At 37.9% G+C, this 12,139-nt stretch overlaps 1 protein-coding gene across 10 annotated transcripts in view; it reads right to left on the bottom strand.

The window, feature by feature from the left end:
* TLE1 (TLE family member 1, transcriptional corepressor) overlaps positions 1 to 12,139 on the bottom strand; it is a 115,485-nt gene that overhangs the window by 65,812 nt on the left and 37,534 nt on the right. The window lies entirely within an intron of this gene.

Below are 12,139 nucleotides of genomic sequence, written 5' to 3'. Positions count from 1 at the left end.
ATAGTTAGTGAACATCTATGAAAGGGAGCCACACTCACTCAATTCTCCCCTCCCCATTTTTCTGAAAATGGGACTACTTGATGGATACCTCAGGGAGATGCAGTACATATAGTTTCCTGAAGTTTAGCAGAGTATTTGACAAAGCTTCTCATGCTTTTCATAGGGAGAAGATAAAAAAGTAAGAGAGATGTCAGTTTGATTAGTGCCATCCATGTTGACCGGTCAGACTCAGTTAATGGCTCAATGTCTTTTTGGAAGTTATCCAGTGAAATGCCTGAGGGATTTTCATTGTTTAATATTTCTATCAATGATTTGGAAAAGGATGTATATATCATGCTTATCACATCTGCAGATACCACAAAACTGGAAAGGAAAATGGAAAATAGTTATAATCCGAAGGGATCTCAACAGGCTAGAAAACTGGATTAAATCTAATATGATGAAAATTTAATTGGAATGTTTACTCTTTTCTTCAGGTTTGGAAGAATTAACTTCAGAAGCATAATATGAGGAAGTATCTTTTTCATGTTTAAAAAAAATCTGGGTTTGAGTTTTTGTTTTTTTTTTAATAAATGTTTCTTGTTTTCTTGTTAACTACAAACCTAAAAGAAGTCAACCGTATTATAGAACAGCCAAAAAAAGTCCATGTGATTTTAAGCTGCACTGAGATAAGCACAAGGCCAAGAACAAAAAGGTGATAATTCTACTCTATCCACCACACTGGCCCACATCTAGAGTTGTGGTGTGCATTTTTGTATGCAACATTTCTAAGGACATACATAAGCAGGAGTATTCAGGAAGATGAACTCTCAGGAGGATGGTGATGGGAATTGAGATTATATCATGAAGACTGATTGAAGGAAATGATTACATTTAACAGATTAGAAAAAAACTTAGAGGGTACATAACTGACTTCAGTCATGAGGTAAACATTGAAGAGGAAGCTTTGGGAGGTAATAAGTTATCCCTCATTAGAGATCTGCGGACAAAGATGGGATATATATCATAGAGGAGATCCTTCTTCAGGTAGGGAGTGGGCTACAAGGAACTTTCCAACTCTGATTCTTGGAATGTTTGCCCAAGCAAATAAGTAAACTTCCAAATACTATAAATCACATGGTAGAAAACCTGATTCCCCTCTATCCATTTTAACTTAATAATGGTCACTGAATTTAGTTTTGAACATTAAGATGAACTAGTACTTGTGGATTTAACAAATTAGGATCAGAGAACCTGGGTTCCTAGCCTGGTCCTGCTATCTGTATAAGTTTGAGCGAGTGGTTTGATCTCTTTGAGCCTCAGTTTCCTCATTTGTAAAAACAGAAGTTTGGACATATTTAATCATTCATATCTTTGTATACCCATTAACGTACTAGCATTCTGGTCTCAAAGTGGTTTTTTTGGTTGTTTGTGTCTTTTAAATTCAGCTCTCATTACTCCTTTATCTCCAAACACCTTTTTGCAACTCAAAAAAAAAAATGCACATCCACTTTCTAGAATTGACTATATTACTGTGAGATTAAAATATATCACCCTCCACTCGACATCATCTTCTGCTATACTACATAAAAAAGAATCAACCTTTTACATATTGATGGTGAAAAGCAAGCATGGGATGGTTTGGATTTGTTGACAATGGCATTTGATATTCTCATCCTCTTCCCCCAACATGTCAGATTTGGGAAGTATCTGAGTAAAAAGTACTAAATCTTGAGTTAATGAGACCTCAAAACCCACAAAGGAATAATGTCTCCTTGTCCATGTCTTCAGAGAAAACCTCAAGCACACACATTTTAAATAACTACTTCCCAAAGTGGGGGAAACAATCATAATGGTCGCCAACAGGGGCAGAAACAGAACCCTTGCCTCTGGGTTTAATGGTTAATATGAAGAATGAAGAATTATATTTTAACCCTCAATGTTCACATCAAAAACACTATAAAGTTCAAAAATTTATATTAGTGTGTATTTTCTCCAAATAGCTGCTCTCTAAATTCATTATCAAATGTCCTGCTTTTTTCTCTTTCTTATAAAGACCGTTTACATTTCAGAGAGAGGAAACAAATGCCTTGACATTTTGTAAACAAAGAGGGGCGAGCTTAAGTACAGTCAGTTCTGCTATAAGGCTCCTTTCAAAAACACGAATTTGCTCCAAGGCAATTGATATATTTGAGGACATTCTGATTATGACACGAATTTTGTGTTAACTTACATGTGATTTTAGCATCTTACAGAAAACTACACCACTGCACAAGAACTCATTAGCTGCCATCCTTCTGTCATCAACGTCCATGAGCAAACTTCAGAATTTCAAATCTTTATCAAACCAGGTTGTTGTTCCAGACTTTGCCAGCCTGCCCTCCTGGGAATTAGGACCCCAAGCAGCAGCCTGAGGCTGCTGACAAGGCCATTGTTTGCTGTAGTATCTATGCACTTCTCAGACATTTAACATGCATGCTACTGTGCTACTGTGTTTAATGAATATACTATTTTTTTCCATGTGTCACTGACAAAGTTTTTGAGTGCTGTGCTCCTTAACACCATTCCCCCCATAAACCCTGTGGTTTGTATTGTGCAATTCTGCATAGGGAATAGAGCTTTCTGGAAATGGATACGTCCCATTATTGTATAGCCTGACAACTAGAAAACACACACACACACACTCTACTACTACTGCTGGTATTATTACACAAGTCACCTTACATTGGGTGAATGGCCTCTCCCCAACAGAGGGAAAGAAGAAAACAAGCAGAAATCGTTCAGTAGATCCAAATGATTCTCAAACTACTTAAATAATAAGAATCAAGGGGCAGTTAGGTAGCTACGTAAATACAGCATCGGCCCTAGAGTCACAAGGACCTGAATTCAAATTCAGCCTCAGACACTTGCCACTTACTAGCTGTGTGACCTTGGGCAAGTCACTTAACCCCAATTGCCTTGCCTTCCTCCCTTCAAAAAAAAAAGAATCAAAAGAAAATATACCATTTGAAGGTTTCTGCCTCAGTTAAAAGCCATACTAATAAATAATTGATGAGAAACAATGGGGTATATGAAGAGTTTATAGATACCAAAAAGATAGATAAGGATTGGGCCTATGTTTTCACTGGTATAGGGGACTTTGAGATGAGGAACCTACCACTCACATAGGCAAGCACTTTCTATGCAACTGATGTCTTAAGAGAGTTGGCCGGGGCACTAAAAGACTTAATGACTTGCACAGAATCACGCAAAGAATATGTGTTAGATGTAGGACTTGAACTCAGGTTGTAGGTAGGGCAGTAGATAAGAGTGCGGGAGTCAGCCCCAATTTAGCCTTAGACATTTGCCAGCTGCATGACCCTGGTCTGGCCATGTCCCTTTACCTCTCTCAATCTGTGTTCTCACATGTAAAATGGGGACGATGACAGCACCTATCTCACAGAGTAGCTATAAGGATAACATGTTTGCAAAGCATTTCTAATTTTCCCCCCTATCTTCATGTTCAAGTAGTAGTATTCTAAAGAACTTAAATATGATACAAATTTTATTTGAGTTTATATATAGTAAAGCATCTAATGAAGTTTGGGATGTTAACAATAATCAACCAATTTACAGTAAGACTATTTCTCCACTTAATAAAGCTGATACAGCTCTGTAAAAGACTTAGCTATTCTGATTAAGACAACAATCCAAGACAATGCTATTTCTCACTGTCTGTGACTTGTGGCCGCTTAGCTGCACTGGTCAGATCACAGGCCAGTCCACTCCTTTCTGTTCCCCTGCTATGGAACGCCCTACCAACCCTATCAAGTTTCCAGTTACAGTTCTTCCCATCTTTACCTAACTTGCACTTCAGATGCTCTCACATTAACTTCCTAACACTATTTATGTCAGTCCTTACCCCACAACCTTCCCTCAAGGAAATGCACAAAACCCCATGAAGTAACTTTAACTCTACTGAAGAATACTGAAGATCTGAAGCAAACCCCAATATTTGTCAGTGATTCTTGGCAGTACAATTTAACTGCACTCCGCAGTTTCTTTCCTTTTTGGGGGGAAATTTAATAAATCACCATTCTATTAAGATATACTCATATAAAGGGCTTGGCATCAAACAGATTATAGCTGACAAAGATGACCTTGAGTGTTACCCCAGTTTGTCTAGTCCATTCTTTCGGGCAGTTGTATTCATTACTCTTTTAGGCTGTATTCCTGTTTTTACAAAGAAACACATCCAGCCCAGGTATTTATAGGCTTTTCAAGGATTAACTGCATCCTCATAAGAATAAACCCTCAAGAGGTTAACCTCATCCTCTTAAACTTCACATACTACAGTCCCACAGATAACTGTCAGTAACATCCAAGGGACAAAAATAATCCAACATCTTGCTAATCCTTTAGCCAATCAACTCATGCAACAATAGAGAGCCCTTTAGGAGGCATACAACTCAATCTGTCTTAAGAATACAATCAGACAAAAACATTTATTTCCCCCCAAAATATTAAAAACCTATACAAAATGCCACCAAAGTTGAATAATCAATTAAAAAGCTTTTATCTTCCAAGTAGTGTAGATACAAACATAAAAACGAAACAGGTCCTGCCCTCAAGAACCTTATGGTCTATCAGAAGAACCATCAAGCACACATATAAATATGTGTGAAGTCTATAAGGCTAACAAAAAAGTTTTGGAAAGTAAAACACCAGCAGCTAGAGGAGATGAAAAAAGGTCTCACGAAGGTCCTTAAACTGGTCTTTGAAGAAAAGTAGGGATCCCTAGAGGTGAAAAAGATGCAGCCGGATATCCCAGTCATGGGAGACAGCCTGGGCAAAGAAACAAGAATCCAAGAGAAGTTTCTAGTTTTTGTGTCATACATCTTCATTACCAAACACAAAAAGATGCCTATCTGTCAAATAAAGCATGCTCAGTATGCCTTCAGGGCATCAGCCATACATAAAATTTCCTCAAAATTTAGCATAATAGATGAGATTATTGATTAACTTTGTAAAAAGGTAGGCTAAATAACTCAGATAAATAAATAGGTTAAATAAATCAGAGTAAGATCAGAGTAATCACTGAAACTCCTCAGCACCAGGTGTATGTATCAACACTAGAGAAATGACAGACTTTCTTGTAGCTAAGACGACCACATCATGTAGTGAACATCTGGTTTTTCTGGCTAGATGGCCAAAAACACTCCACGTGTGTAAAGTCTATCACCCTCTTGCTCTTGTTCCTGCAAACACACACCCTGTCCTTCAAATCCCACCTCAAAAACTTAATGGCTTTGTACCTGGAACTTCGCTGTTCTCCTCTATGTGAATATTGGATACTGAAATCAATGATTTTTCTATCTCCTTTTCAAACATGATCTTTTGGTTTCTAAAAACTATTCCTTATCGTTAAAAAAAAAAGAACCTCACATTTTTGTTAACCTAACAGAATTTACATCATACAAAGTGAAGAATAGCAATGCTTTTTCAGTGATATACACCTTCAAAATCATTCTTGCATGAAGAAAAGCAGCTAGTTCAAACACTGAAATATCTGTAAGCCCTGTCCATGAAAAGAAAATACAAGTAGAAGTCTTTGAATTCTAGCAACTGGCACTTAGAACACTGTTAATTATCCATTTACAGCACTTAGCAGGCCTGGAAGCACCATGATATATTTCCTGATATGTTTCCCCTAACTTGAGAGGGTTGATAATCCCCAGACTAATATAACAGGATAAACATGTGGGTAGAACTAAGATGGGAGTGGGCAAGTTAATGAGACCAATTTGCCTTGTTGATAGAAAGCCTGGGCTCAAGTCCTACCATGGACCCATTCAACAACTGTTAAATGCTAGGTACTGTGATGGGTGCTGGGCATACAAAAAACCAAACCAAACCAGAAGAGTCTTTGGCATCAAAGAGTTTACATTTTGCTAAAGAGACATAAGGGTGATAAACAACACATACACATATAAATGTTGTTGTTCAGTCCTGTCTGACTCTTCGTGACACCATTTGGGGTTTTCTCAGCAGATACCTCTCCAGAGGTTTGCCATTTCCTTCTCTAGCTCATTTTACAGATGACAAAACCAAGGTCAATAGAGTTAAATGACTTGCCTAGGGTCACACAGCTAATAAGTGTCCAAGGCCAAATTTGAACTCAGGTTTTCTTGACTGCAGGCCTGGCACTCTAGCGGCCCTGTATATACCAATAAACGCAAAGTAATTTTCAGGCTGTAACATGAAGGGCAGTTTGTTAATAGAATATGGGCTCTGGGGGCACAATGGAAGGGTCTGGAGGAAGGCAACCCATGCTAGATGTGAGACCATGGGCAAGGCACTGAGCTTCTCGGGGTGTAAGGCAACTCTAACAACGTCAGAGATGAGTTTGTGGGACACACAGAGGAGTTTCCACAACAGTGGCAGATAGTGATAAATACTGTTCTATCAACCAGCATTTACTGAGCGCCAGGTACTGAGCCACTGAGGCTCTAAAGACAAAAATCATGCAGTTCTCACTCTCAATGAGCTTATTATGGTCTACTGGGAGACATGACAAACATACACGAAATAAGTATATACAGGATGAAGTAACAAGAAAAAGACCTAAAGTAGTAAAAATTTTAAATGTGACCATGGGCAAGTCACATACCTTCTCAAAAAGGATGAGCTAAATGATTTAGAGCAGTTAGCCAGTAGATCATTTAAAATCTCAGTTCTGATCCAATCCAATCCCTTTCCAGCTCCAAGATTCCTAAGGTTCAGATTCTGTGACTGGTGGAGGAGGGACAAATAACTTTTGTTCTTGTACATTCAGGATCCAATTCTGAACTTTAAGCCTTTGGGTCTGGCTCTCAGGTCAACACCTGGAGGCTTTTTGATATTATGAAGGAACAACTGAACAAGAATCAAAGAATATTTTTTTTTAAATAGAAAGAGGCAAAAAGGTTTGGCTCATGTATTTCAAAAGGCAGGTAAGTCTTGTAAAACTCTAGAAACCCAAGCAAGTCTATTTCTAGGACAGCTGAAATGTCTGAAGCCTGATCTCCAATGCCTACAGAGAAATTTTCAGAGAGGAAACAGTTAAACATCATCTCTAAGTTTCTCAAAGAGTGAACAAGAGGTTCAAAGTCTTCCAGGTCCCACATCCTGCCTCACCTCAATCAATGATACATTTTTAAATTTCCTTGAAGGTGTTTTTTACTCGCTATGTCACAGTAAAATAAAATTGTAATAGGAAAGAATTCTGAATCATAAAATAGTGCATCATTTTAAATGAACATGCATTACTATTGCAATAACCCTGATAGATGTGTATGTATTTTTAAGGAGTTTTTATGACAGACCTAAAAAAAAAACCCAACCCAAAAAACAGTAGATCAACTAAAGCAGAAGTTTTAAAAACCTGTTTTTGTGTCACAGACCCCTTTGGCAATTAGGTGAAGCCCATGCACCACTTTTCAGAAGATTTTTAAATGCATAAAATACAATACAAAATGAACAAAATGGAAATCAATTTAAATACATCAAATTTTTAATGCATAGACTGGAGGATATATAATATATAAATATATGTGTATGTGTGTGCATGCATACACATAAAACTTTAGGTATATCCCCACTTTAAATGACTGACTTATTGTTTTTTTACAGAAGCAATTAGATAAAAGTATTACTGGGGAAAGTTAGCACCCAGAGAACATACTATAAAGGGGAAATATATGGCAAAGTAACAACAGTGGCTAATGGGGTAGGCGAAGAATTGCCAACCAGTGAGTCTTTGACCAACTTAGCCAGCATTTTAATGACACAAGTCAACTATTCTTATTAATTTTACTTTTTAAACGTATTTATTACAGTAACCCTTGCTAAGACAGCAGAGCTGTATCAGCTGAGCTGAGAGTTGGATATTCCAGAGACAGAAACTGCTTGGGGTGTTTAAAAAAAAAGACAAAAGGGAGGACAAAACCCTGGAAAATGGGATTGCCTGACAGTGAGAAAGTGTAGGGAAAGGTGAAAGGGCAGACTGAATAATGGGAAGATAATCACTAGGCTGCAATGGTCTAATGCTAGTTAACTAGTCAAAACATAAGTGACCTTAAAATTTCACATTAAACTTACATTTGTATATCACTGAAGGTTTAAAAAGTGTTCTTCAAAAGGATCCTTGGAGGCAGGGAGTACAAATATTATTATTTCTATTTTATCAGACGAGAAAACAGACTCAGGGAGTTGAAATGACTTCCTCCTTGCCACATAGGCTAAAGTCAGTGATGGAATTTAAACATAGGTCTGTCGATGCAAGACCCAGCCATCTCCTCTCCCTGCCTTACCACGGTAAGTGAAGATGAAGTTTGGAAGGACTTGCAAACATCAGAAAGCAAGGTGGGCGAAAGTCAAAGAGAGGACTAGATGAAGGGTGACTGCCACTTCTCCCAGGACACCACATTTAGAAAGGACTGAAATTTGCCTTTCTTCAGCAGCATAAAAACAGAGCTTAGCAGCTAATTAGCAGCAACAATTAGGTTAAAAAGGAAGGTACCAGATGGTAGGCTGAGGTGAGCTCCTCCCCTGTTCAGGATTCTCTACTACCTCCCCATCCTCCAATGGAGGACCCATTTACGATTCCTTGGCCCAGGCACAAAATCTTTTGGTAATACCTCACGTTAGACAATGAAGTATTTTGCTTTAAGTTTTGAAAAGAGTTTTACATATATTATCTTATTTGACCCCTACAACCCTGTGGGGTTAATGCTCTTAAAACTCTCAATTTACAAGTAAAGAAACCAAAGTAAAGAGAGGTTACATTTGCTCAGGGTCATATAGATGGTAAATGTTTAAGGCTGAATTTGAACTTGGGTCTTCCTGATTCCAAGTACAGTTCTCTATCTCCTACCTAACTTACCTTCCTTTTTATGTTTATCATCGTCTTATAAAGAACTGAATATCAGTCCGGTATATAGGTATGTAATCCCTATCCTACTACGTTTCTATGGAAAAGTTTAGGTTTGACTTATGTCAAGCTTAGAGCAGTTTTTTCCAGGAATAATAACCCACTAAGTGTGAGGACTGCCTGTAGAAATCTGATATTCAAGTACTCACATTCATATATATTCATTTCCCTTAGCTCATCTTGTTCTTCTAAAGCCCTCGTGGTTTGTGTGTCAAACCAGACCAAACCCTGAGTTCATTAAGTACTCTGTATTATTAAATAGCCCTTTTATGGTTACAAGAATACAACCCATTTAATAACAAATAGCTTTTAAAAAGCAGCATTCAACAGGTAAACATGCAATCATTATTCTACTGAAGCCATCAAATTTGCTTTCTCTCCCTCACCACTGAAATAGTCAAAGCCACGAACAAAAAAAAAAACACAACAAAACATCCTGAATATAAAATTTCAAGAGTCGGTCTCTTTCTCTCTCTCAATAGGGGGTGAGAAAAGGCTAACAATCAAAGAGAAATAAATTAACAAAATTGCCCTAGCTATAAGAACTGAGTTTATTTCCAAGAGAAATTAACAGTATTCTGAATTACCTAATAAAAGAAAAATTAAAAACTTCCCATCTCCCCAGAGTACCCAGTTTCAGATCCAAGTATTGAGGACACAAGAACACAGATACTTAACCAGGAGAAGTTTTCTATTGTTAAGAAAACCTAACCTTTTTTTCCAACCCCCCCCCCAAAGTTTACCTTAGAGTAACATCTTTAGCACTGCTGAGCACTAAGTTCTTTGACTGTACCTTAAACTGAGAATTTTTTCCCTCATTTGCATTTTAAAGAGGACTCTTTCATGATCTTTCACACTTGTAATAGATGTCTAAACCGTTAAATTACTATTTCTTTTCTTAGCCTGAAAGACGATGCAGTTTAAGGGCATGGCCCCTTCTATTGTTCTTTACATTAAGTCAGGTCCCTGAACAATACTGACAGCTGCTATCAAACCAGGCTGCATTTACTTTGGTGTACAGCTGCTGCTTGTAGGAACAGACAGCCTCCTGATGCCTCCTCCCCTCTGGGGAGACAGGTTGACACACTGCATGTTCAATGAATGGGGTGCAAAGGTCTACTGAATTGTCAACCCAATTTTATGCTACTCCGATTTTCCAGGATGCACACAATCCCTTTCAAGTAAAATCAAGCATATGTCAGAGCATGAAACTTACAGTTTAGGATAGGATCATTATTGATCACATCCATCTATAAAAAGATCCCTCTGACAAATTAATACATACTTAAAATGATCAGTTATGAAAGATTAGATTGCTAAGTGTGTTGTAGACATCTGGCTGTCAGGAGTCTTGAGTATGGCCTACGCTTAACTGATGTAGGTTTTCTGCTGTGCTACCATACCCTGTATTAATGAAATATTAAGTTTTCTAGAACAAAGTAACTGAGGTAACTATTAAGCCCCCACTTCTAAAAGAACTCCTGACACTGGTATTTTGGGGGGGAGGGTGGTAAAGCTCAAAATTTTCAACTATTTTTTCCTGACTTTGAAATAAAGGAGATTTTTGTAAGTCTAAGAATCTATTATAAAGTTTTAAGGTCAATAATTTATACTGAAACATAAAGATTTTATAGGACAATCAGTGTGATAAATTACATATTTGGGGAATTCCTTGCCTATTTTTTTTTCTTGGAAAGAAGCTGTGAGCAAACTACGAGTAAAATTCACTATTATTCTTTAAGATAATATTTGTAAAAGGCTTTAACTTAGCACCTGGCACATAGTAGGCATCATATAACTGCTTATTCCATCCCCAAATCAAACACTGTACGTGGTTGAGCTCCATATGAATATCTAATTTGAACTCCAGAATAAAGCAATTCATTTCCCAAGAAAAAGGTACAGAAGGTTGCAGACAAATGTAGATGTAATTGTGTTTTTTTGTTGAATGTGATTAGAGAGCCGACTAAGTAACAGTCAAAATGTGATACTAAAGGGGGGGAGCAGGGGGAAGCAGGGCTTGGATTTGGGGGAAGGGGGGATTGTTTATGCAGAGCTAAGCTGTCAAGTGTAATAAAGCAGCTTGAATAAAATTTAAGCTGAAAATCCACTGAAGCTCCCCATTTCAGGGAGGAAAAAGCTATTAAAAGGGAATGAAGGTCACCCTCCCAGTTTATTTCACCTAATTGACTGCCAATAGCTTACCACGGGCAAACTGACTGCAGATCTGCAATTGAGAAACTGATGAAAGGAGAATTTTTCAAGCTGAGGCTCATTCTTTTAATCCTCCCTGGCTCTTATGTTTTTTCTCCATCTCCAGTTGGGATGTAATTTTAAGCACAGATGGATCAACTGGTCCCATTGTCTGCAGACGTCATTGGACTATGGCACTGCTAATCCGTAGAGCAGCATGTCTAATTATCATTACAAAGTGTCTGAGGGAACCATAAAGACCAGCAGGGCATCTTCTCACAAGCAATTAACATAAATTGATAAATGAGTAATTTGAATCCGCTCGGGGAGCTCACAATATGAATAAAATCAGAAAGGACGGCTCCTTGTTTCAGCTACTTCTTTCACTCAGACTGGAAGGGCAGAAAACATGAGAAACATTCTGGAGACTCTATGTCGGGGTGGGGGGTGGGGGGAAGGACTCATGCAGTGGAAGGAATGCACGGTTCACCAAGTTCATTAATGCACAGCCAATGACCTGTGATTGACAACCAGTCACAAGCAAGGAGTATTAACTGATCTCTCAGCATATTTAAAATCAAAAACTTGGTGAAAGGCTATTAGAACCCTATGTCAGACAATTAACACTTCTTCAAAAGCAATAGAAATTTCTTTTCACTGGTGAGCCCCTTTAAAATTCATGAAAGTTGTACAAGAAAGAAAGAGGAAGAAGGGTGAATAGTTATACAGGTTCCAAGTACTTTGAAAAGCAGAAGGCAAAAGCAAAGATAACTAAATGAACTGAAGCAATATAAAGCTCAGCTTTAGCCTCACTGATCCCATGCCATAGGAGGAAGGGAAAGAAAAACATTTAGAAGGCTACCAATCTGGAAGCTTTTGTTTAACTAATGCAATACTAAAAGTCTTGTTATTGCTAACGCAATGAATGCTTGCTTAGGAGCAGGGAACAAACCACATTTATCATCCCAATGCAAAATCAAGTTTTCTTTCCCCTTCCCCTTGCTCCACTGAAAATAT

The sequence above is a fragment of the Petaurus breviceps genome, unplaced genomic scaffold (assembly GCF_028583685.1).
Source record: "Petaurus breviceps papuanus isolate PSGF00001 unplaced genomic scaffold, PetGlider_PUasm1.0 138, whole genome shotgun sequence".
Lineage (NCBI taxonomy): Eukaryota > Metazoa > Chordata > Mammalia > Diprotodontia > Petauridae > Petaurus > Petaurus breviceps.
Note: the sequence above shows the minus strand (reverse complement) of the source record. Positions and strands in the feature narration are given on the sequence as shown.